The sequence below is a fragment of the Emydura macquarii genome, unplaced genomic scaffold (assembly GCF_026122565.2).
Source record: "Emydura macquarii macquarii isolate MOO-44397 ecotype Brisbane River unplaced genomic scaffold, CSIRO-AGI_Emac_v2 contig_1363, whole genome shotgun sequence".
NCBI lineage: Eukaryota > Metazoa > Chordata > Testudines > Chelidae > Emydura > Emydura macquarii.
In genome coordinates, this window is record NW_027131500.1 from 23,582,371 (window position 1) to 23,606,819 (window position 24,449).

General features: G+C 39.5%; 1 long non-coding RNA gene across 1 annotated transcript; it reads right to left on the reverse strand.

The window, feature by feature from the left end:
- Positions 1–16,055: 16,055 nt before the first annotated feature.
- Positions 16,056–24,325, reverse strand: LOC137155551 (uncharacterized). The gene is made up of 2 exons (XR_010920515.1): positions 24,201–24,325; positions 16,056–16,541 (listed from the first exon to the last, which is right to left on the reverse strand). It is a non-coding gene; the product is annotated as an uncharacterized lncRNA (long non-coding RNA).
- Positions 24,326–24,449: the final 124 nt, after the last annotated feature.

Here is a 24,449-nt window from a genome sequence, read left to right on the forward strand (position 1 = left end):
GATGTATGCTTTTTTAGTGATATCACGTTTGGATATTAATTTTGGATTTTATTTAGTTATTTTTTTATGAGGGCACTGAGCTTTAGGGTGCATGTATACATCTCAATGTGTCCATTATGGCTCTTGGTTCTCTAAAACTGTGAGCAGCAGTTGCCAGACATATGACTAGAAGCAAACCTGTGACCTATAGGAAGACAGTTTTAAAGCCTCGGGCTTCTTACGCAGGGGCAGCAGATGGGAAGGCTGCAGGGTCAGGGAAGCCCAGGAAGGATAATAAAGGCTGTGTCCTCTCTCCTTAAAGCAGGAAGACTCTTGGGTGGTTATTACCCAGTAGTTTGAGTTGATTTGTTCTGGTTTTGAGTTTGTGTTTTAGAAGTAAAGCAAGCTCTGAGGAAGCAGATATGAAGAGATTGCAGTTGGGACTTAATTTTTCCATCCCTGGCTGGTGAATCTGAACACCAGCCTACACTACTATCTTGGTATTTTTGATGAAGCATATCAGAACTGCATTGCATATATAAACTGTGAAATGATATTTCACAAACAAACTGTTGTAGAAACATCTAACTAAAATAGCTCCCTACTACACAGACAGACATCCCTAATATCTGCCCCCCTCCCCCTTTTTTTTTTGGCCAGGAAAGAAATTGGAATTTATCTCATGTTATTAACATGTAATGATGACAACCAAAAAAGGCATTAGGATGAGGAAGATTTGTTGCCAATGTGGGGCCTGAGGGTTAAGGAAAGCCTGTGGACCCAGTTGTCCCTGTCCTACTATACCTGCAAACATTGTCAGGCAAAGAGAGGGGAGTTAAAAGGGGGAGACCTAGCCCAGTTCAAGGCTGACCAGGAAGGAGAGCAAAATTCATCTGTCCTCAACAACTGAAGCCTAGTTCCAGCCAAGGGAAGCCTGGTTTCAACTTGGTACCCATGTGAGACATTGGTGGATGGGGTGACTAAGCCCAGGAAGATGGACAGGAAAGGAGTCGTGCACAGAGACAAGCCCAGAGCAGAAGAGTAGGGTCCGGCTGATGTATTCTAGCATAACTCTGATTTTTAGCTCACTGTTTTCCTGTTTTTTTGGTTTGGACTTTAACACCCCAGAAGGAGTCGGACTTCCGTGTGCCTTAGCTAGAGGGCAAAGGCGCCACGGCACTAGCTCTGTGAGGGGTGACACCCAATTATCGGGTACCTGCAGGGGGGACATCATGCCCTGATGAGCCACAACAGGGCACCGCTTAGTCAACTCAGTTACAGGCACAATGAATTCTTTGAGCCAAATTCTGTACAAGGCAGAATGAAGTTCAGAAGAGCTGCATGCTTGATTGAGCTGAATTTGAACCCTGAAGATTTTTCATTCCAGTTTTTCTGGCCTCAGTCACTGGCTTTGAGAAATCAATAAGGTGAAGTATGTTGGAAAACCAGTGATGTACATTGAGGACAAATGTTTCTTTCATAATTTTTTTTTCTAAAATGTGTTTTGACATATTATTGTAAGATATTATTGATCACATAAATATTACCGTTTGTGCCACATGGTTGAACCGTGAAGGAAAAATGGTCTTAGTTTTGTATAAACACTGCAGAATTGAACTATTATTTTGAAAATTGAAATAAAAACATGAAAATCTTTAAATTTTGAAAGGTTCAGATATCATTGTGAGAGTCTCATGCACATCTAATTGGCTCCACCCATCACCTATGGTGTATTCACATCTCTGGGCAAGTTTGGTAGAATTATATCTATATCTATTTCAATGGATATCATGGTTTATTTTTAAGCATTTTTTAAATTATTATTGATTTAAATTTTCACAGTTGCACAAAATTATGGGGTTTCAGCATTTTTTTTTCAATTTTTATCAATTTAAATTTTCAGAATTGCAAGGAATTATGCAGAGGTTGTCAGACAATAATTATTCAATGAGAGTGATGTTGAGATTAAAAAAAGTTAAAGCTTTATAACTATCAAAATGCAAATTGTCAACATCACATTTCAAAATAGGCGAAGTAAATATCCTTAAATCAAACGCTAATAAATTCTCAAGCAGCATTTTTCTTATTTTGCCTATGTGTAAATTTCAATTATCATTGATGAAAATATTTTTCTGTTGGTTTGTGTGTGTGTGGGGGTGAAACTGACACTTACCAACATTTACTGATAAAATCTAATCCTTCCAAGCCTATCTATGGGTAACAAGTTTTCAGTGCAAACCACAATATTCACTAAGGGCTGGATTGGCATCTTGCAAAAAACCCCGAGTAAGGGACATCATGTAGTTGCACTGCCCAAGGAATATAGCAGAGACAGAATTGTAACTGAGAGTTATTATTTGTTCCCCTTACATTATAGAGGAAGTAAGCTCTGCCAACCCTATTTGTAGTCCAGTTTACTTTCTCCTTTGTGTTGACTCAGCTGCTGTAGCTGGTGCACTGGGGTGATGAAACTCAGGTTCCACTCTATTCATGTGAATGTCCCCGTGGCAGCTGCTCTCTTCCCAGCACCATCCATTCTGCTGGTAGTCTCCACAAAAGAGTACGGGGTGCCTAACACCTCTTTGCTGTCCTCATTGAGACCATAGCCAGGGTTACAGTATGGTCCCAAATGAAAATAATAATCACAGATGTTGGGCAATGGATGTCTCTTGAGTTCCTGAATACCCTTGGTTCCCAATAGGAATTGAGAGTATTCCCTAAGCTCTTAAGGCCTGAAACTGTCTTCTTTGCTCAAGTTGAATATTGGCTTACTCCAGAAGTGTTGACATAAATGGGAAGGCAACACCTTCCAGAGTAAGGGCGGAAGACACAGGCCTTTATTTAGCACTTTAGTTCTTGGTTAACATTAATGCAAAAGGCTCATCCCGCTCCAGTTCAACTTTATGGATTTCTTGCATCTGGCATTACAATTTGAAGGGCAAAAGATTGGAAATACATTGAAAATAGTAACAGCATTGTTGGAAGGATTGTTTCTTGTTCCCTGTGTACAAACTTGCTGTGAGTAAGCCTTTAATAAGAACACATGGTGCAATAAATACATTAGTTACTTCAGCTCTCAGGTCAGAGGCACCTGAAAGCATTTATCTTATAAAGAAACTACTTCAACATTGAACTTTTAAAATAAAAAGAGTAAAGCATTTATCTTATGAATAAACTACTTCAACACAGGACATTGCTTTATCTTTTCAGGTGCAAGAGGCCAAATGGTTTTCTAGGAGAATGCCAGAGAACTGGGGAGGCACAAGGAGCAAGAAGAAAGGATCACCAGTATTATTTGCTAATAAAGGATCATTTTGGTGTTCTGTCTCTTACAGATTTCATGTTACCCTTTCATGGAAATTTTTGGACATTCTGACACTGAGTAATGGAACGTGTCAAACCCATGGAAAGCCATTCACAGCATTAAAGAGTGTTCCATGTGGGTTTAATACAATTGTGGTGGGACCTTAATTGCACATGTTCAGTACAGAGCAAAGCCATCACAGTTCAGAGGGACTGAAAAGAAATAACAAGAAGAAAGGCACATGAGTTCCAGAAGCCAGGGCAGAGGTTAAAGGAGAGGGCACTACCAGCATAAGTCACTATAGATCCCCTACTAAAATTCAATGAATGGTGGATGGATTGGCTGCAGGGATTGGTTCCATTTGCAGGAGCAGCTATAGGAAAGATGCTGTATATATCATTGAAGGCTGTGGGAATATATAGCATGAAACAATTATTGATTTTGTGCTGCTGTTTCAGAAGTATCACACTCACACTAGGCCAAATTCTTCTTTCACTTACACTGGCATAAATCCAGAGTAATTCCATTGACTTCAATTAAATTGGTAGGCCCTAAATTTGCAGGCATGTTCCAAATGCTGTCAGCATTGACATTAATGGGGTTACTCTAGATTTATATCAGGGTAATTGAGAGCAGAATTTGTTCCAGTGTGTGTGTCACAAGAATGGGGATATCTGTCTCTTAATAGACCTTCATAATGAAATCCTGTGCTGCCTAATTTTCAGATATTACCAACCAGAAATTCAGGCTTAACAAAACAAACAAACAAAAAAACCTCCCTCAAACAAGAATTGTGAACATTTCAGGCAAACCTGGCTTGGGACATGTATCAGGTTGGGATTTGTTCGTTTCAGGCTGAAACCATATGAAACCAGTTTAGGCTGATTTTCAATTTTGTTTGAACCTACATACCAAAGCAAAATTCAGTGGGTTGTGGATTAAAATCTAAAGAAAGAAAATATTTACCAAACCCAATGTTAATTGAAACAACTGAGTTTCACACAACTCTGCTTTGAAGTGGAAAAGATTATTCTTGATGAAGCCAAGTGAAAATCTTTCAATATGTGAAGGAGCCTGTGCCTCCAGCTAATTGCTTAAGATCTGTAAGGATCATTGAGGCTTTGGAGTGTTTGATGACTGAAGCCCTTGCTACTTCCACAGAGTCTTTTTGTCATAAACCCACAAGTCTCTCACCCAGGTCTGCAGGATTATAAGCATAGCTATATGCTAGCTCTCCACCTAGGAGCCTGCTGATGATTGCTTACCTGGGACCCATGAAGACCGCCCCAGTGTGAGGCTCTGCCCCTGAGGTCCAGTTGGCAGAGTCCCAGAGTGCCTGATTAGCCCATTAGCCCTACTTAAGCCAGCAGTAGGAACAGGAAGCTGTCTAAAGAACTGGGCTCTATTGTGCTCTGGACTATGTGCCCCTAGCTTGATTTCCTGACATCCTGATCCAGACTCCTGGCATCTGATGGGTGGTTCTCTTGCTTCAGGTAGCCTCACTCTTGACTCCTGTCTCATGACTGTGGACTCTGGCTCTGACTCCTAGGTGTGGCCAGAGACCTTTGTTCTTTACACAGCAAAAGTGATATGAGAGGACCACCGGGGCGTAGATGGGGTCCACATAGCCATGTTTGCTATATATACACAACATGCAAGGCCTAGCTACATATGCACACTGCTGCTCTAGCTGATTTCTAAAACATAAAACCTGCTGAGTAACAGTAAAGGGCTTACAAACTATTTAAAGGGATACTACCCAGTTCCTGTACATTGTATGAGGGAAGAGGCAAAGCAATCCCATTGCTTCAAGGAATTTTCTTCTCCTCCCTCTACCCCCTTTCCAAGGATTTTTCCTGAGATAACGTGGCCTGGCTCCTTAAGGTGGCTCCAGTCTCCACTTGTGCTATATGCCCTAGAGGTATGAGGAGACTTTAAAGAATTTAGGAAATGGTATGCTTTGCACTTAAAATTATCCCCTTGTTCCTCATCTTTAGAAAATAATTTCTGCAGTGTCCAAGAGAAGCACGCCAAGTAAAGGTGACCCTTAAAGGGTTCAGAGATCAGGTTTGACGTGGATAAATGAGCGGAAGTTTGATGCTTCTCCAAAATGCATCCATATCTTCCGGATGAGCAAAACTGAGCTGGAAGGTTTTTCTCATAAGATTTCTGGCACTTCCATGTCCAGTCTCAGTTGGAAGAACCATAGCAGCAACTTTCCCGTAGCATTTTGGCACCATCAGTCCTAGCTCTGTCCAGGAAAGTTTCCTGAATATTTCATAACCTTTGTAAAGGTTTAATTCAATTTAGTTCTATAAATGAACAAAGGTGTGGGTCAGTTGGAATACTCTGCTTAATATGGAGTAATTTTCATTTTTCTAGTAGTATTGTTAATGTATTTTCTTACATTATATTACATTGTATAATATTTAATGTATTTTCTTATTAATGTTTTGCTAAGAGCAGAATACAGGTGTCAGACTGAATTGTAAATCAATTTTTGTTCTTAAATTTTATATTTGATTCATTTCCCCAGCTGTTGGCTATAGCTTTAACTGTAGTCAGACTCCATGTTTTCCTCCTGAGACTTGGAAGCCTTAATATATGGCACGTGATAGACTGATGTGAAAACAAACAATGCGTTTATTTCACTCTGTGTCGACTGACTTAGCCTTTAATTTGTACCTGTGCTAAGCAGACTGAGTTTACAATGTATTTGAGCAAAACAAGTGAGCTATCATGATCATGATAACATGAACATGAACTGTACGGTCACACTTCTGAGAAATGTCAATTTACTTTTGCTTGCAAAGAATTATTAAAACAATTCATCTTAAAAACCCTTGATTTCACCAAAAAACACTGACAACACTAGACCCTTCAGCTAATTCTGTTTTGTCTCATGAATGCTGACAGTTCACCAACAGTGACTAATGCTAGAAAATTTCTGTTTGGGCCAATGAAATACTCAGAGGCCTCATTAAATCTGCCTAGTTTAGTCAGTCTGGTTCAGATAAGGCAAAACCTTCATGCATGCTGTTGTTCATAATTTTAAAGTTAATCCAGGTGCATGTGCACAGTGGTGTTTATTCAGATAGCATTTTCCTACTGAGGTGTTTTTAGCGCTGTAACAGTAATAATGTCTTTGCTTTTTTGTGTATCATACTCTTAAAAACAAGATTTTCAAAAATAGGAATCTAAAGTTAAGGCATGGCTACATTACAAAATTAAGTTGCCCTAGCTTATGTTGGCAGATAGCCGGCTCAGTAATTACATCACTTTTGTACATCTATACTGTGCTCCATGTGTCAACAGAGTGTGTCCTCACTAGAAGCGCTTGTACCAATTAAACTGTCAGTGTGGGGCATTGTAAGGACAGCTTCTGAAAGCCAACAACTATCAATGTAAGCACCGCAGTGTTTACACTGACACGGCATCAACCTAACTACATTGACATTGACTCTCTGCCTTTCATGGAGATGGAGTTATTAAGTTGGTGTAGCAGGCCAGTTATGTCGGTGGAAGTGAAATTTTAATGTAGGTGCTTACACAGTTACCTTGCCTTGACTTAACTCTGTAGCATAGACCAGGCCTTAGCCTTGTATGTCCACAGTGAGGCACCTCAATAAGTGGTCTGATTTTTCTAAAGAGCTGATTGCTCAACAACTAGTGGCCTCAAAGGAAATTGTTGAGGACTCAGCACTCTTAAAAACCCCATACCACTTAGTCAGGTCATTTTGAAAATCTTGGGCTTAAATCTCTAGGAACTGTGGAGTGGAAAGTCAGTGGGACTTATGCTTCCTAAATCACTTCTGTGTTTTTCAAAATCCCAACTGTGGAGTCTGCAGAAACAGGCAGTCATTTTCCTTTACAGACAACACATACACTTTGGTTTCTTCAGGGAGAATTTACTTTTGTTCACTGTTAGGTTGACTGTTTGTTCCCTTGATTTAAAATAAAGCTCATTCTATAAAGAGGGACTCACAATATATTAGTCAGTATTTTGGTACCTTGAGTGGAATAGACTGATCATGTACTCCATGGAGGGAAGCAGCCTACTGGTCTGACATTCCATGTAGAAGAGGGCAATGGTTACATGAACACTAATTAATAGCTAACACATTCCTCAAAGTTAGACAAAGCTCATCCTCTAGCATCTGACATTCACAGGATTTCACATTGTACAATCAGGCGGCAAGCCGTGGTGATTCCTTGGCCACCTAGCACGTCACTGTGTTTACTACTCTGGGTGATATTGTTGTGGGCTTGGTGCAATGTCATTGAAGCTGGAATGTGTAACTGCCTTTCATTTAAGATAGCTGTAAGAAACAGTTAAGCTCCTCTGTGAAACGATAGTGACTTCCAACCAAATTCAGGCACTTGTCACTGGCCAAAGCACAGGTACATGTGGGGCTGCTCAGCAATTTGCATTATGTGGGAGAAGGTCTTAGCTGGGTATTGCTCTAGTAGAGGGGTTTGTGAGTGTGAGAGAAAGAGAGAGGCAGAAGCAACATCACAGAAGAAGCAGAAAGCCAGAGACAGCCTGCATGATCCCTGAGAGTGTGGCCCTGGGAAAAACATAGAGACAAAACTTTTGGGCTAAGTGCTGGCTGAAAAGGGGCTGGGAGCTGTCAGCTGTCAGGAAAGAAACTGTCTTTCTGTATTCAGAGGAACAGAACTTTGTATATGCTTTGTAAACAAGCACAATTTCATGAAAGACACACCTGACTTCATTAAATTCTCCTCCTAACACAATCAACTACAGGGCTCTGAACTTTGGTTAACCACTATGATCAAAAGGGGGTAATAATAGATAATCTGAACTTTCTAATTTTAAGTGAACTCATTCTAGAGATTCCACCTACCCCCAATGACATTTGATGAAACTTCATGAAATCCCCAAATCAAAAACTTTATATGATAGTCCGAGCAATTTTTCAGTCTACCCTTTTTCTGAGAAATTATTTGGCTTTAATTCTTTCTATTGTTTGTTTGTTTTAGTCTGTTCCAAGGTTTTGTTTTATTTTTCTTTCAAACTGTGAACTTCTGAAAATTTGTGATGAAACCTTCTTTCTCTATGACCACCACAGTTGCTGCCCTCATGTATCTACCAGAGTTACAGTATGCTCTCTGCTCAGAAAGATGCACCCATCTGGAGTTTGAGAGGGCCCCCGAGACTTTAACTGTTTTTCATTAGCTTTTTGCCACTGGAAAAAAGCCAACCATATGCAGCACGTTTTGTAAATACTTTTCTTGAGACTGGTAATCTTTATATAAACCTCTCTCAAAGTTACCATTTCCTTGAGCAATTTTAGTGAAATTGGAAAAAAATCAATTAATGCTGAATCTTCATCTAATGCATTCATTCCTTTCATTTTTTTGATGGGGGTTCAATATGAAAAATTGTTTTGTCTTGGCACATAATACGTTCTTTGCCTTTTTTTCCCCCCCTTCTCGACTTTAACCAAAATATCAGGCTCACTGTTAATCTTTTATTCTGGCAGACTATCAAGTAAAATAGATTTCACTCATACAAATACTTAAGAGTTCTGTAAGGCATTGGACTTGTTACTTCATGACATTTTGATTAAAACACTAGAACAATATAAAAATAACATGGCACACATTAAATGGGTTAAAAACTGGTGGGTTTCAAAATATAACCGTAAACTGGGAATTGTCATTGAGCGGATCTGTTTCCAATGGGTCCTTCAGGGATCAGTTCTTGGCCTTATGCTATTTAATATTTTTATCAATGACCTGGAAAAAAACATAAAATCATCACTGATAAAGTTTGCAGATGGCACAAAAAGAGGGGGAGAGGTAAATAATGAAGAGGACAGGTCACTGATTCAGAGAGATCTGGATTGCTTAGTACACTGGGTGCAAGTAAGCAATATATGTTTTAATACAGCTATATGTAAATATATACATCTCGGAAAGAATGTAGGCCATACTTACAGGATGGGGGACTCTACACAAGGAAGCAGTGACTCAAAAAATGTTGGGGCTGTGGTGGATATCAAATGAACATGAGCTCCCAGTGTGATTCTGTGGCCAAAAGAACAAATGTGATCTTAGGCTACATAAGCAGGGGAATCTCAAGTAGGAGTAGAGAAGTTATTTTACTTCCGTATTTGGCACTGGTGAGACCACTGCTGTAATACTGGGTTCAGTTCTGGTGCCCACAATCCAAGAAGGATATTGATAAATTGGAGAGAGTTCAGAGAAGAGCCCCAAGAATGATTAAAGAATTGGAAAACATGTCTCATAGTGATAGACTAAAGGTGCTCAATCTAGTTAGTTTAACAAACAGGAGGTTAAGGGGTGACTTGATTAAGTCTATAAGTATCAGCAGGGGCAACAAATATTTAATAAAGGGCTCTTCAATCCAGCATGATCTAATGGCTGGAAACTGAAGCTAGACAAATTCAGACTGCAAATAAGGCTGAGAGTAATTAACCACTGGAACAATTTACCAAGGGTCATGGTGGATTCTCCATCACTGACAATTTTTAAATCAAGATTGGACGTTTTTTTGTAAAGATATGCTTTAGGAATTTTGGGGGGACGTTCTATAGCCTGTGTTATAAAGGAGGTCAGACTAGATCACAATGGTCCCGTATGGCCTTGATGTCTATGAATCTATATCTTTACTCACATACACGTGTGCATGTGTTTATATGCATACATAAGTATATGGTATAAATGCATATGTGTCTATGGGTGAGACATTTTATTTTTCTAACGTTCTCTTAGTCTTCTAGGAGGACTAAGGAGTCCAGCAGTGAGTTGTAGCCAGCCTATGGAAGAACAGTGGCAGGGAATTGCCAGTAGACTTGCAATACCTGTGCTATGTATGTATTCATCACTCCCCTACAGTGTTGTGTTTTCAATACTCAAAGAGCAACAGTATACTTCCATATGAATGAATTTTTATTTCAGATTAAAGGAAATCATCAAAACAAGAATAAACTTTATTTTAAAGTCTTTCTGAAATAGCCCAGTGTTTTTCCCCGTAACAGGATAAGTTTATACTGAACACAAAATAGCAGCTGCCTCCAGCAGACTTCTAGAAATATAAAGGTGTACATTTCATAAGAGTTGCGTATTCTATACTGAGAAGCAAACTGCACTGGAGCTGTAGCAGCCAAAGAGAGGCACTTCACATGGGGACGGTAGAGAGAGAGAGAGAGGGCTTCTGAGGTTCTCTCCCTGTCTTTGCCTTGCAGGAAAGGGTGCACACAGTGCTAAGCTAGCCTGGACATGGAAGTCTTAGCACCATTTGATGGACCTTGAGCTATGTCATAATTCCAGCCATAGAGATTGTGAGTTTCACTTTGAAAATAGAATTAAAACAATTACAGATTTAAGTCTGTTTAGATTAAAACCAGGTATAGGAAGGCAAATTCCTTCTTCTGGATAAATAGAGGTTATGTGCAAGTTCTATCTTCAGGTAAAGTAATGGTCATAGTTACGAAGGTTAGATAGAGATTGTAATGAATAAGTAGAGATATGTAGACCTTCTCCTTTTGGTAAGCAAAAGCATAGTGCACTTAAGCTCCTTGTGGTTGTCTCTTTTACCATGTGTATGTAATTTCCCTTGTGGCAGTCTCATGGGTTTGCCTTTCTCACTATGTGCCAACTTCTCTAAATAAAGCTTACTAAGTAAGCTTTTTTCTGACCTATACCTTATTTGAACAACGTTCTTCCTTTTGGGAAGAACTCAGCTTGCTCTTCCCAGACATGTACAGCCCAACACATCACTTTCCCATGTCCTTTCTTTTCCTCCCCATCCTGTAAATCTTCTGCCATTTATAACGTCTCTCTGTAATATTTACATAGTTTCTATTTAGCAAGTGCAAGAATACTATGTATTATTTAAACTTTTAGCTTTGCTTCAGTTTTCTCACTCCAACCCTTAGATGACCAAACAATGTGATAAATGGTAGTGGATTGTTAACTTTGATCAGTCACCTACATGAGTCATGGCTGGAGGCTGATTTCTGATTACAAAATTTTGTGGTGAGTCTCTTTCATCTGTTTGGGACATGAGATAAATAAATCCCCTCAGCAGTTTATTAAGATGTATTTATTTATTTTACATATTTTCTCTCTGTCATAACATCCCATTATGATGAAAGTCTCAGGAGGCTGGCACTCACATAAACTAATTACAACAACAACAAAATAATGTAGGGCACTTAATCTAAAACAGAGCAACAGTATTTCAAAATTTCATTGAATTCAATGGGAGTTTTTCCTGTGTAATATTTATTCTTTAATATGTGTATTACTGTTGTGCTATTGTAACACATGCAAAGGCATGGGCCTTGCTCTGAACAATTTACAGTATAAAGAGATGAATAACTGTGGGGAGTGGAAGAGAGGCATACAAACAAATATATACAGTTTTCAAAGTAGATACCTCAGCCTAATCCTCATTAATGACCCAATCTAGCAAACACAAATGGTAGTAAAGTTGTGTAAGTGTTTCCAGGAGCAGGGCCTACTTGAATAATTTTTACATAGGTGTCATGGCAGAGGTGAAACTTGAACAGAGACTTGAAGGGGGAAAAACCAGAAAGGATTACTGGTTACTTAAATATTCCTTCTTTTATTTTAATAATTTGAAAAATATCGACTTGAAAATGTGCACATGGTTAGTCTATGTATCTGCATGTACCAGTCACTGTTATCCTCGTCTTCTCTTTCCCACTGTTTGTTCCTGATTCAGGAAAGCACTTAAGCATATGCTTAAAGTTAAGCACATACTTAAGATTCCTTCCTGAATACAGCTGCTTTCCTGAATCAAGGTTTTTGTTTGCTACACCTATGTATCTTGTCTTAATTTAGATTGCAAGCTTTCAAGGCCAGGGATTTTTATTATGGGCATGTCTTCACTGCAGTGTTAGCTTGAGGTATAACTCGAGTATTGCCCCTAATCTGACTCCCATTCACATATATAAAAATCTCTAGCTCGGGTAAGAGCTTTAAACTCGAGCTAGCTGGCATGTCAAGGGGTGTATGGGCTGAAACTTGAGTGCTGCTGATGTTGGAGCAGATAATGAAGTGGTGATGCAGCAACTCTGTGCTGCTAATACAATTGCTCTGTGGACACTGGAATGTTATTTTATAGTGTGGCTGCTTTCACTTGAGCTAAGCCAAATCAAGAGGCATTAACTTGAGTGTAGTTAACTCTGCAGTAAAGACATACTGATATGGGGCATATAAAACCTGGACAGCCAGGGAAGGGGCTAGTGAGACTCTGTGTGCTAAGGTTGCTCCGCCAATCAGTCATGCGTGATAGGGAGAGGGGCTTTAAAAGGAGGAAGTTGAAGTCAGCAAGGGTGAAGCCCTGAAACAGGAGCTGGAATCCCCATGTCAGGGATCCTTCACTCTGTGAAGAGTCCAGCTAAACCTCACAGGCAAATCTGGCAGGGAGAGAGTGATTCAGCTACCTGGCTGGAAGGACTCCAGTAAAACTTCTACACAGGCACTCCAGAGCTAAGGTGGTGCCACTGATCTTCTCTCTTTTTGTTCACCCTGAGAAGGGCTTGTTCTTTGAGTCTGAACTTTTGCCTTTCCCCCCCATGTAAACAAAGTAAGAAAGCCTGCAAGACTGGGGCCCACAGCTGGGCTGGGATGGGCTGACCCTGTGGTGGTAACTGGGTGCGGCAAGGGGCCCAACCCAGCTAGATAGCTGCCCCAGAAAGGCTCTTTTACAGTTACCCTATGTGATTATAAAGGGTCGAGCACAATAAGGTGCTGCTCTGACAAGGGTTCAGTGGGCACAACTCTAATATGTGATTTATGATAATAGCACACTGAGATCTATGGATGAAAAATGCTCTGAAGACTTAAGTGTTATTACTGACAATAATTTGAATCGAATTATGAAATAACAAACATAACATCAGGAGTTTCCCACCCAGTACAGTTTTGTAGCAAATAGATTGGTATCTAATTCTTCTTACCATCTTCTTCTCTCCATCTAGATATGTGTGCTTACATATTTATGTGTGTGTGTACAGATATACAGTCTGCCTTGTTTGGAAATAGTCATTTTTCAACAGCATCTTTTTGATAACTTTTCTCTGTGATTTGGACCTATTAGTGTTTTATCTTATCAAATGTTGATATTTATACAAGAAAAATATATTTGGCAGGCATATTGTACATGTTCTCATATTTTAAAATCTCTTTGTATTTTGGATCACATCATTAATATCCATGTGTAGTCCTTTCAGACTCAACCACGTGTATCAAGCATGTCAGCAATAACTCATTCTTACTCATTCACTACCTATTAATTTCTTGAGTCCGAAATGGAAAATGAACCGTTTTAAGGGTTCAACTTTTGAACCAATGAGCTCATAGAATTAAATAAACTGTAGCTTGAAATATTTGTTAGACTACCTATTCCATCCTCCTATTAAGGTTTGCAGGCTTGTTCCCTGTAGAATCCTCTGTAGTCCATTGTCCAGTCCAAGTTTAAATGGTCAAAACAATGGGCTTTCCACAACTTCCTTTAGGAGTCCATCCGAGAGTCCAATGGATGTTGTCATTAAGATATATTTTCATTCAATTGTCTTTCAGGTCTAAACTAAAATCATCATTGTATCCAATGAATCCCAAAAGCTACTGCTCAACTGTTCAACAAAGAGGTACAGTGAAGAAATCAAAGTGTAGTTACTCTGCAAAATGATTGTAAAAATATGGTTCCATGTCTGTTATCTCTCAATGACTTCTATATCCAATCTGCTCAATTTATCAGTAAAAATATATTTTTTCTAATTGCCAGCCCTGCAAATTCAGCTTGGGATCTGTAAATAAAGCTGTGTTCCATCTGGCTTGTGTAGTGATAAAGATCCTGCATTTGGAACCTAATTATCAGTTCTGCTGATGGGTGAGCCCAAAAATAATCCAGGGCACTCCTGTGTGTAGTTTTTCTCCTGTTACTAGGCAGAGCAGCACTCTCGTTCATAACAGATTGGCTTTCCCTGTTCTCTCTGTCCTGCACATCACTCTCTACCTAGAGCTACCTACCCGCTACTCCACCTACTACACAGCTCAAGGCAGCAAGCCTCCCAGCCTGGGTCAACAGACGCAAGTTAGTGGGGCTCACACTAGTATTCTAACAATAGATTTCAGAACTTGAGCACCAGCCTGAGCTGCAACTTCAAATTATTGTCTACACAGCCGCTATTAGAGCACTAGCATGAGCCCCACTAGCCCAAGTCTATCGACCTGGGCTGGGAGGCTTGTTGTTGCGTGCTGTATTGACCTACCCTATGGGATCAAGGCCACTCAATATAGACGATGACACCTATTGCTTTACCTTTCTTGTGTCTGTATGTAATCTCATTTAACACTTATACTGGAGTGAAACAATATTTAGCTTTCTTTTGAATCTTGTAAAGAATTCTATAATCAAGGCCTTTATGATATCTCCTATTTACATTATTTCCCTGCAAGGTAATTACAGCTTTTAATGATTTTCATTTAGATTTAAGAGCCTATTTGTCAAAGCCCATTGAAGTTAACATCACTCTTTCCATTGACTCAATGGACTTTGGATCAGGCCCTTAAGGAATTTTTATATCGTTTGTACCTTTTCAGATGCTCCTTTAGACTTCCCATCTTTTCATATGTAGAATAACCTGTGCACTATCTGATATTTCTTAACCTCTGTATTCATTACATTTTATGTGTCCTAGATGTTTGAAAGTATAAGGTTACCAGATATGTCTAAAGATCTGGAGGTATCAAATGCAGAAAGATTCACTGCAGTATACAACGTATTAATGTATAAATGAGAAATGGTAAAGCCATGTTTATAAATAAAGTTCACGAAAGAGGAAATAGAGACCATATTCAAAATAAGTCAGGTTTTCTAGGTGGATTGCATTCATGAGATGTTGACTGCAGTTTCACTAGTGTAATTCCTTTGAAGACAAAGTTACCTCCTAACTTACATAAGTGTAAAGCTGATCAGAATCTGACTTGAAATGAATTAAGACAAATTTTCAAAATTGATCAATTATAGCTGAGTTTCTAAATCCATATTTAGACACTTTTAATGAAATGGAGTAATTTTTTTCCCAAAGATTTTGAGCACTTATAGATTCCACTGAAGACCATGGGAATTGTACATGCTCAACATCTCTGAAGATCAGGTCACTTTATTAAGATGCCTAAGTGTGGATTTAGGAGCATAATTTGAGGTAACCACTTCTGGAAATTTTAGCCTTAATGCCTTCACATCCAGACAAGAAATGAGTAAATGAATCAGTAGCATGAAATCCAGTTTTGTGAGTGTCTATTGAGCTGAAGATCTTATCTAGTGACTTGAAATATCCCATAGTTCCATATCATTAACAACTTCATTAGCCAAAGTGCTTTAATTAAAGAGGCCAATTACTGCTAATCCATTATTTCTCTCCATAGTTTATAAAAATGCATAGAATACCCTAAAACTTTGCACTCGACTATTTCATTTGGTTAGAAAGAAATCTGCTGTCCATATGTATAATGTAATAGGTCAGCTGAGACACATTAGTAATTTCACTCAGCTATGTGCACCATTTAATTCCTTTTCACCCCATCTTATACAGCTGCAATGCAAAAGAATCTGTCAGATTTATGAGATATAAAGTTGTTTCCGATTTTGATGTTCATCACAAATAAATAAAAATCATCCATACATATTGATAGAATTATCCAAGCGTTCTGATGCCAGAGCTGCAAGACATAGAATTGTCCATAGAACTATCAAAATAACTGTTTTTATTCCATGTGGCAAGATTTTAACATTTCAAAGAGTTTGTGTATGGATACACACAATGTTTTACATCTGGCGGAACCGCCTCTTTCCCTTCAATAGGGTTTTTCACTATTTTCAGCATTGTTCTGACCTTTGTTGTTGGTCCCATTCTACCATGGTCAGTCTACCTAAATCCCTGTTGAGGAATGGTATGTGAACATTTAACACAAAACCTTTGGTTACATACACTGAGACACCTTTGGGTAGAAATGGAGCACTAGGTATTCAAAGATTTGGAGGCTTGGTTAACTTAGATGCATATCCAGACTTCGCTATTCAAGAAATTGAGCAAGAACAGGCTCTGTTATTCATTTTTATGACTTCTATGTATCAGCCAGATCAGAAATACTATGAGAGTAACCTTTCTCATGGTCCTCTTATTTCACATACTTTTTCTTCTCATATTTTGTTCATTTCATGCTTTGCATAGTCCTTAAGGAGGAAAAGTGAAAAAGAACAGTGTTTTGTATTAGCATGTGTATGCTTATGTGCTTAGCTTTTACTCTAAAGGAAGAAAATTGTTCTTCATATTAATTACCCTTGAGTATCAGAGATGAGCCTGAATCAATATCCAAGAATTGTATTTTGGGGGAAGAGGAGAGAGAGTGTTTGAATTCCACACCTAGATCAGAGACAGTTTTACAGCTGGTCACTTTGGGCCAGATTTTCAAAGATATTTCCTCACTTAAAGAGGCAGAGTCACCTACAGGATTTCCAAAGCAGGTTAGGTACCTAACTCCCATTGATATCAGTGGGACTCTGGCACCCAACTGAATTAGGCGTTTTTGAAAGTCCCACTGGATACCTATCTGCACCCTAAAGTACCTAAATGCCTTTGAAAATCTTTTGTCTACTGTGAACTGAACCAAACCCCAAATCTAAACACTCCCAATCTTTAGTCAGTCTGAAATTCATATCCAGATCTGAATCTTACACCACGAACTCATCTCTCCTGTATAAGTTACTTACATACTACACTTCAAGGTACTACAATTGAGTTATTATAGACTTAAAATAACAGGTATCTTCCCTTTCAAATATTATTTTGCAATGCCCATCCTTTGTAGTATCTTACCCATAGAATGGGGTTCTGTAACCTTAATGGCTAAGATAGAATTGTGCTGTACATGCAGCTTTCCAACATTACACATGGCTTGAGGTTTGTGGTCTGCAGCATTGGGAGCTGCAGGGTCTGTGTGCTTTCATTACTGCTGCTATGGCTTTTGTCTGCTTGCACTGCTACAAACTGGTGGAGTGGCTGGCAAAGTGATTGTAACTCAGAAATGAAACCTTGCCAATTACTTTTATATGAAAGGCTTAAAGTTGCAAGATTTTTATATTTTGACAACTCCAGGTCCAAGCGGATGAACAAACTTCCATAATTGGTTCAATAGGAGGTGTGATTAAGGGCCTGATTTACAAAGGTCTGCATACCCCTAATAAAAGGGTACATGAGCTAACCAGATGATTGGCTGGGGCTCATGGCCAATAATATGTCCATCTCCATTTGCAAGTACTCCTTTTCATACACAGTTGTGCTCTGGAGTTTTGGCTCAGGAACACCTTTTATAAATAGTTCCAAGTCAATAGTCCCAACAACTTTTGTGGTTGAAATCTTTGAACAAAGCAATATTTTACTACTTCCGCTCTGATCTTAGCTAAAGTGCCTTAACTTCCTCGGGTAACTAGCTCCAACCTTTGTACTGCTTTGAGCCTGAGAGGTGGGATATTATCCACATGACTAGATGCTTTCAGAGTCAGTGTGAATTAAAAGAGTTCATTGTTTACCAAGAGGTGCTCAGCTTTATCCTGCAGACTTCATAGAAACTAATGGTCTTAGTTCATCCTGATGCTTTCAGGTTTGCTTGCATGAACACACAGTGCTGTTTATTTTTTATTTTTTTTCTGTCACCTTCTTTGTTCCTTGCAGTAATGTTAGCTGTGCACTTGTGAAACAGAAGGTATGAATTATGTTTATGCTTCTAAACTTTCAGCTGAAATTTACCTTCCCTTCTTACTGCTGTCTGAATTGATTGTGTATATATGTTTTATGTTAGGCAATAAAGTGAAGGAATTTTGATAGTATTGGGAAATGAATCCAAAAATGCAATTTCATTAACCTGCCCAGAGATGAAATATTGCAACTGGGCACATGTCTGGAGACAGACATTCAATATGTAGTTTCTTTTAGATTACATGAGGAAAATTGATAGGGAAGGGGTAGCTGATGCCTCTTTCGGGGGGGGGGGGGGGAACGACTGGATGAACCAGGAATTAAATATGTTTGTATGTATTTGTCAGTCTCGAAATAACAGTCTCATGAAGACTTTTGAGGGCAATTGTACTTGAGAACTGAGAGATGTGGCCAGAGGGAGAGTGATTTACTGATATGATCACTGCCTGCATCTTCACAAACTGGTTATTGTATTACCACTTTTCCTAAAAATGGGATTTTGTCATCACATTTTCTGAGCTGGAACTGATATTCCTAGTTCTCTGGTGAGCATTTTTTTTTGTTTTGTTTTTTCAAATTCTGATAAAGTTTTATTTTCAGTGAGCTTCATTCTGATTTTACTTACAACTGACTTACTCTGGTACTTCACCTTGGGCTTCAGCTGATTTACTCCTGACTTATACTGGTGTCAGTGAGAGCAGAATCAGGCCTTATTTTTGCGGTGGGCATCCTGGCTTCTAGGACCAAATTCAGCACTAACTTACCCTCATGAAACCCGACTGACGGACCACACTAGACTGATAAACCCATAGCAACCCTTTATTATTAAACTAAAGGACAGAATCTGGCCTTGGGTGTTTAACTTAGTGAATATCTAGATCCGGATATTGCCCTAGTCCAGACAATTACTGTGAATAATAATAATAAATAACAAATTCCAATCCAAACTGAGTTACAGTGTTTTGATCACATTTTCAAAGTCCCACTCCCTTTCTCATTTTTAGTGCTATATGCAGTCTTCACTTAACAGCCGGGTTCATGAACTGTTCAAACTTCTCTGGACATCAGAACAGCCCATCAGTTAAGTCATTAGTAACTCTAGACAAAGCAAGCAGGGCTGTCTGGCAACAATTACATTCCAGGCTTATATTCCTTTATCTCTAGCAATGGTGAGCACAAATTGTGATGGCATTGTACTAAATAGCCAAGTGAGGTTACATGTAGGTCAAGATACAGACCGGCCTTAGCAAACTAGTGTATCAGGTAAGATGACAGGTAAAGAATTTCCCTTGCAATGGAAATTATCCACTGCTGGAAATCTAGTGGAAGCAGCACTTCTGCTTCCTGCACCAGCTGCCCCTCCCACAGCTGGCATAAGAGGAAGAAGGAGGAGGCAGGTTGGGCACAGAATATAGGCAGAGCTGGGAGGGGATGAGGCGATGTGGAGCTCCATTAAACCCTATCCTCCATGGATGGAAGGTCCTCAGAGTCGGAACTTGTGTGCCAGTGCTGTATATTCGGGCTTTCCTTGTGCAACCTTAGCTTATGCTGGAGCTGACTGGCTCCAAAGCAGCTTTGCAGCCCGTGGCAAAACTCAGACACAGTGAAGAATCAAATCCCTAGAGAACTGTGTGGCACAGTTTCAGGGTCACTGCACCTTTATTTCCCACTCCTCCTCCCTCACGGTCCACTCCAGGGGTGCCCAGTCAGGTCTCCAGCTATCACCTGTCTCTGGACAGAGATCCTTGTCCCATTGCATTCTGACTGAGGGTTTTAGGGCTGCACAGCTCCTTGACTTACACTGTGATATCCCCAGCAAGCCAGTCTGTCTAAAGGCTGGTGCTTGTGCTTTGCTTTCTCTCTGAGAGCTGTGACCAGTATATTGCCGACAGTCACAGGTTACCACATAGATCTTTCTAAGCAAGCATGTTTGTTCTTAAAGGTAAAAGCATTACAGAAAAAACATAAAAACCAATAGAAGTTCCTATGTGTGTGCTAATAGCTTAACAGAGGTCAACCATTTCATACACCATCCGTGTTATGGGTCATAATAGGTCAAAGTCTTTCCAACCCTACTCTGAGGGTTGGGACCCCCCTTTGGACTGAAGGTCCTGTCTGTTTGCTGATCAGAAACTGTCAGTTCAAGCTCATCCTCGTACAGAGGCTTGGAAAGATTAACATTTTTATCAGTAAATGTCAGTAAACATCAATTTTACCATACACACACAGACAAAAAAAATTTCTATTGATGATGATCAGAATTTACCGATAGGCAAAAAGAAAAATACTGCTTGAGAACTTATTAGTGTTTGATTTAAGGAAATTTACTTCGTATATTTTGATGTGATGTTGAAAATGTGTGTTTTTAAATGATTATAAAGCTTTAACTTTTTGAATCTCAATGTCTGTCATGAAATTGTCTGTCTGACCCCCCATAATGTCCCACAGCTGGAAAAGTAATAGATAATAATAAACATTGATATAATCTGTCAAAAAATAAAAATGGATTTCCTCCAAGTCTACTTTTATACCAAAAGCCCTTTCTTTGTCTCCTAGTCTCAGGAAAGCCCAGCTTGAACCAGGATATGCAAACCACTCCAGAGGTAGTATCTCTCTAGAGTTGTTTATCTCAATGACTTGCCTTAATCGCTCCATGCTGTTTTAAATTCCTGTAGGAGCTATGGTATCCTGTACTTAGGACAGAAGAATCCCATGCACTGCTACAGACTGAGGACCGGTTGGCTAAGCATCAGTTCTGCATAAAAGGATCTTGAGGTTACAATGGACAAGAAGCTGGATATGAGTCAACAATGTGCCCTTACTGCCAAGAATGCTAATGGCATATTAGGCTGCATTAGTAGGAACATTGCCAGCAGATCGAGGGAAGTGATTATTCCCCTCTGTTCGGCATAGGTGAGGCCACATTTGGAGTATTGTGTCCAGTTTTGGCCCCACCACTATAGGAAGGATGTGGACAAATTGGGGAGAGTCCAGTGGAGGACAATGAAAATGATTAGGGGGCTGGAGCACATGACTTATGAGGTGAGGCTGAGGGAACTAGGCTTGTTTAGTCTGCAGAAGAGAAGAATGAGGGCAATTTGATAGTGGCCTTCCACTACCTGAAGGGAGGTTTCAGGGAGGATGGAGTTTGGCTGTTCTCAGTGGTGGCAGATGACAGAACGAGGACCAATGGTCTCAAATTGCAGTGGGTGAGGTCTAGGTTAGATATTAGGAAAAAGATTTTCACTAGGAGGGTAGTGAAGCATTGGAATGGGTTACCTGGGGAGGTGGTTGAATCTCCATCCTTGGAGGTTTTTAAGGCTCAGCTTGACAAAAGCCCTGGCTGGGATGATTTAGTTGGGGTAGGTCCTGCTTTGAGCAGGGGGTCGGACTAGGTGACCTCCTGAGGTCCCTTCCAACCCTAAACTTCTATGATTCTATGTACTCTCTGGTAATTAGATAACCTTCATTTAAATTGCATTAGTTTTAAAATAAGAATGTCCTGAATGTGAAAGCTTCATGAAAACTGTTTGCCTGTCTTCAAAGCAAGGGTTGCTGATTTAACAATGGAGATTCACAAACTGTTTGCATTACCTATTCCTTGCCAGAGGAAAGCACATGGTCTGATAAAGACACCTGCCAGATTGCTTTCCAGGGAAAATGGTTATAAGAAGAAAAACCTTGGGAGTGATCCTTCATCTCTGATATATTTGAATGCTGTCAGGGCGCGTTCCAGATACAAAACAGAGGTCCCCAAAAGCTGTTTTGGGAAACCCTGGGGAACTTATGGAAAACTAACAGACATTACATCTTTGTATCATTTGGACTACAGACTCTGATTCACCTGTAATGTATTTTATCTGATTTAACCTCTCAATAACTCTTATTTCCTTTTCTTAGCTAATAAATCTTTAGTTAATTTACTAAAGGAATTGACAGTCAGCCTTGTCGTCTTTGGTGAGATCGGGAATATTTTGACCTGCAGAAACGACTGGCCTTTGGAGCTGGAAGTAACCTAATGTGTGATGATTTTTTATTTTAATAACCTTTCATCATAAAGTCCAGTTTGTCTGCATGGTAAAAAGGGCTGGAGAGCTAAGGGGAGCCTGTGCCTCCATGATGAGGCTAATATAGTAATCCAGGCATGCATTTACGAGCATGGTGAAATCTAATTATAGAATATACCACCAGTTTGGGGGGTCTGCCCTATTTTCTGACAGTATGACCGAAGTTTCACTCTCTGTTGCAGCCACATACCAGGCAGCCTGACATGTAGCTAATGGGATTATTTTTGTGTTACCAGTGCTGAGTGGGCTTTCATGTTCTGTGTACAAATCCTGAGGTGCATACTGAAGGTTCCTTCCTTTCTATGTAAATAAGGTAATGACCTGACGGATCCAATGGTTTTTCTTGAATATGGGGTGCCCAGTCAACATTCTCATGAGAGAAGGTGAGAAATAAAAAGATCTATCATGTCTTTTCTTCACTTCAGTCACCAGTGCCTACTATCTGACTTGTTTTAGATTACATTTCAACTCCTCTCTCTTCTCATATGGATTCCTGAGACTTGTGCCATAATGAGGTTTTTTTTTTAAAAATACCTTCTAGGGGCTTCCATGATTTTAAGATATTCTTTGTACATTGCTGCTTGCAGTTATCTTTTATGAAGATGACACAAAATGTTTGTTTAGAATTGACCTTCCATTGTTTTGACCTGCTCTGAACCAAAATCAATGGTGCAAACACTGCAAATCCCACTTTCACACCGCTGTAGCTCTACAGAAATCTGTGGGGTTATGCTCATGTAACTCAGCACAGAATTTGGCCTAGAATGTATACAAAATCCTCTAGGAAATCCTATAGCTTGTGGGAAACATCTAACCTCACTTATATTTTCCCATTCATTGCCTTTCAAGTTTCTTGTAAGACTGCTGGGATTTTCAACCCAAGACATATATTCCTTAATATAAATATACTGAAACAGAACTAAGCATATGGTTTATCAGCTTTGGTTTTTTTTTCTTCCCTCAAAGGAAAAAGTGGTTATAAATTCAAATTACTTCTGAATCACACATTAGCTGTAGCTCAGTTACTTAATATATTCTGTATTTATGAACAATAAATACGGAAAGTCATTCAAACAGAGTGTGATTTAGCTACTGTTATCTTCAGCAGGCTGACAGAGCAGAATAATGGCATGGTTCTGTCTGCTGACTATAAATAAATCAGAAAATAAAAGGTCAGATTTTTACACCTTTAGCCAGCCTGAGTAATACCTTACTTTATGAGTAGTCCCAGAGCAAATCAGTGTCACAGCTGGAATTAATTCCTTGCTCTCAGTCTCTTGCTTAGACAACTACTGCAACTCTTGTGATTGAGTGTCTTCTTCTTGTGATCAGAGGTTATGCTATCAGCTCAGCCTTGACCTTAGCTAGTTTAGAACTGCTCCTTACATCTCTTAACTTGATTTGGGGTCTTCCCAAAAATCAAAGTATCGTAGATTAGATGATATTGCCACCTCTAGGTATTCAAAAATCATGGGTCAGGCCCCTAAAAATTGTGAGATTGGCTTTAAAAATGAGATTTAAAAAAAAAATCTGGTATTTTTATTTGTTTTCTGGTATTGGAGCTGTTAAGGGTCAAATTTTTATTTTTTACTCTGAAACCATGAGGGCTAGAATCTCCCTCTTTTAAAGTAAGAGCGAGATACTCTTGGAATTCTGGTGCATGTAGGAAAGCACCAAATAGAGCTAGACTCCCGATAACATTGCCAACCCTGTTCATTAGTTTCTGGATTGCAAGGGCCAACTCTACTTGTCTGTGAATAACCTGTTTTATTTAGGCACCATCAGTGACAAGCTTTCAACCCCAGGTATTGGTTTACATCACTTTATATCTTCAAGGCCATATTTTAATGAAAAGGGTAGAAGCTGACTTTAAAACAAACTTTACATTTCCTCTAAATGGGGGAGGCCTACAGCTGCTGAGTGTATATGCCATTACAACAACTTGGCTAGGAATGATTTATTAAATGACAAAATGGCTAATCCCTATTTTTAAATATTCACAGGCCTGAGGTCAATGTTCTTCCTGTAGCTTTTATCCTACTGCCATGTTAAAAGGAAATGAACACTCACTGGTCTGAGGTTTTGTTAAGATGTCAGGAATCAGGGCCTGAAGTAGAGCCAGTCTGGAAACAGGACTTGCAGCAGCACCAGTCTCTGGGGAACTTAATGAGCACAGCTAGTCTGTAGTAGGTTACCTAATTGGCTCCCGCACCTGACCTGACTGGTTGGAAGAGTCAGCAGAACAGCCGTTAAGCCCAGTCACAGCTGCTACTCAAAGTACTTGGCTATGGCTGTGATAGTTCCGCCCTACTTCACTCC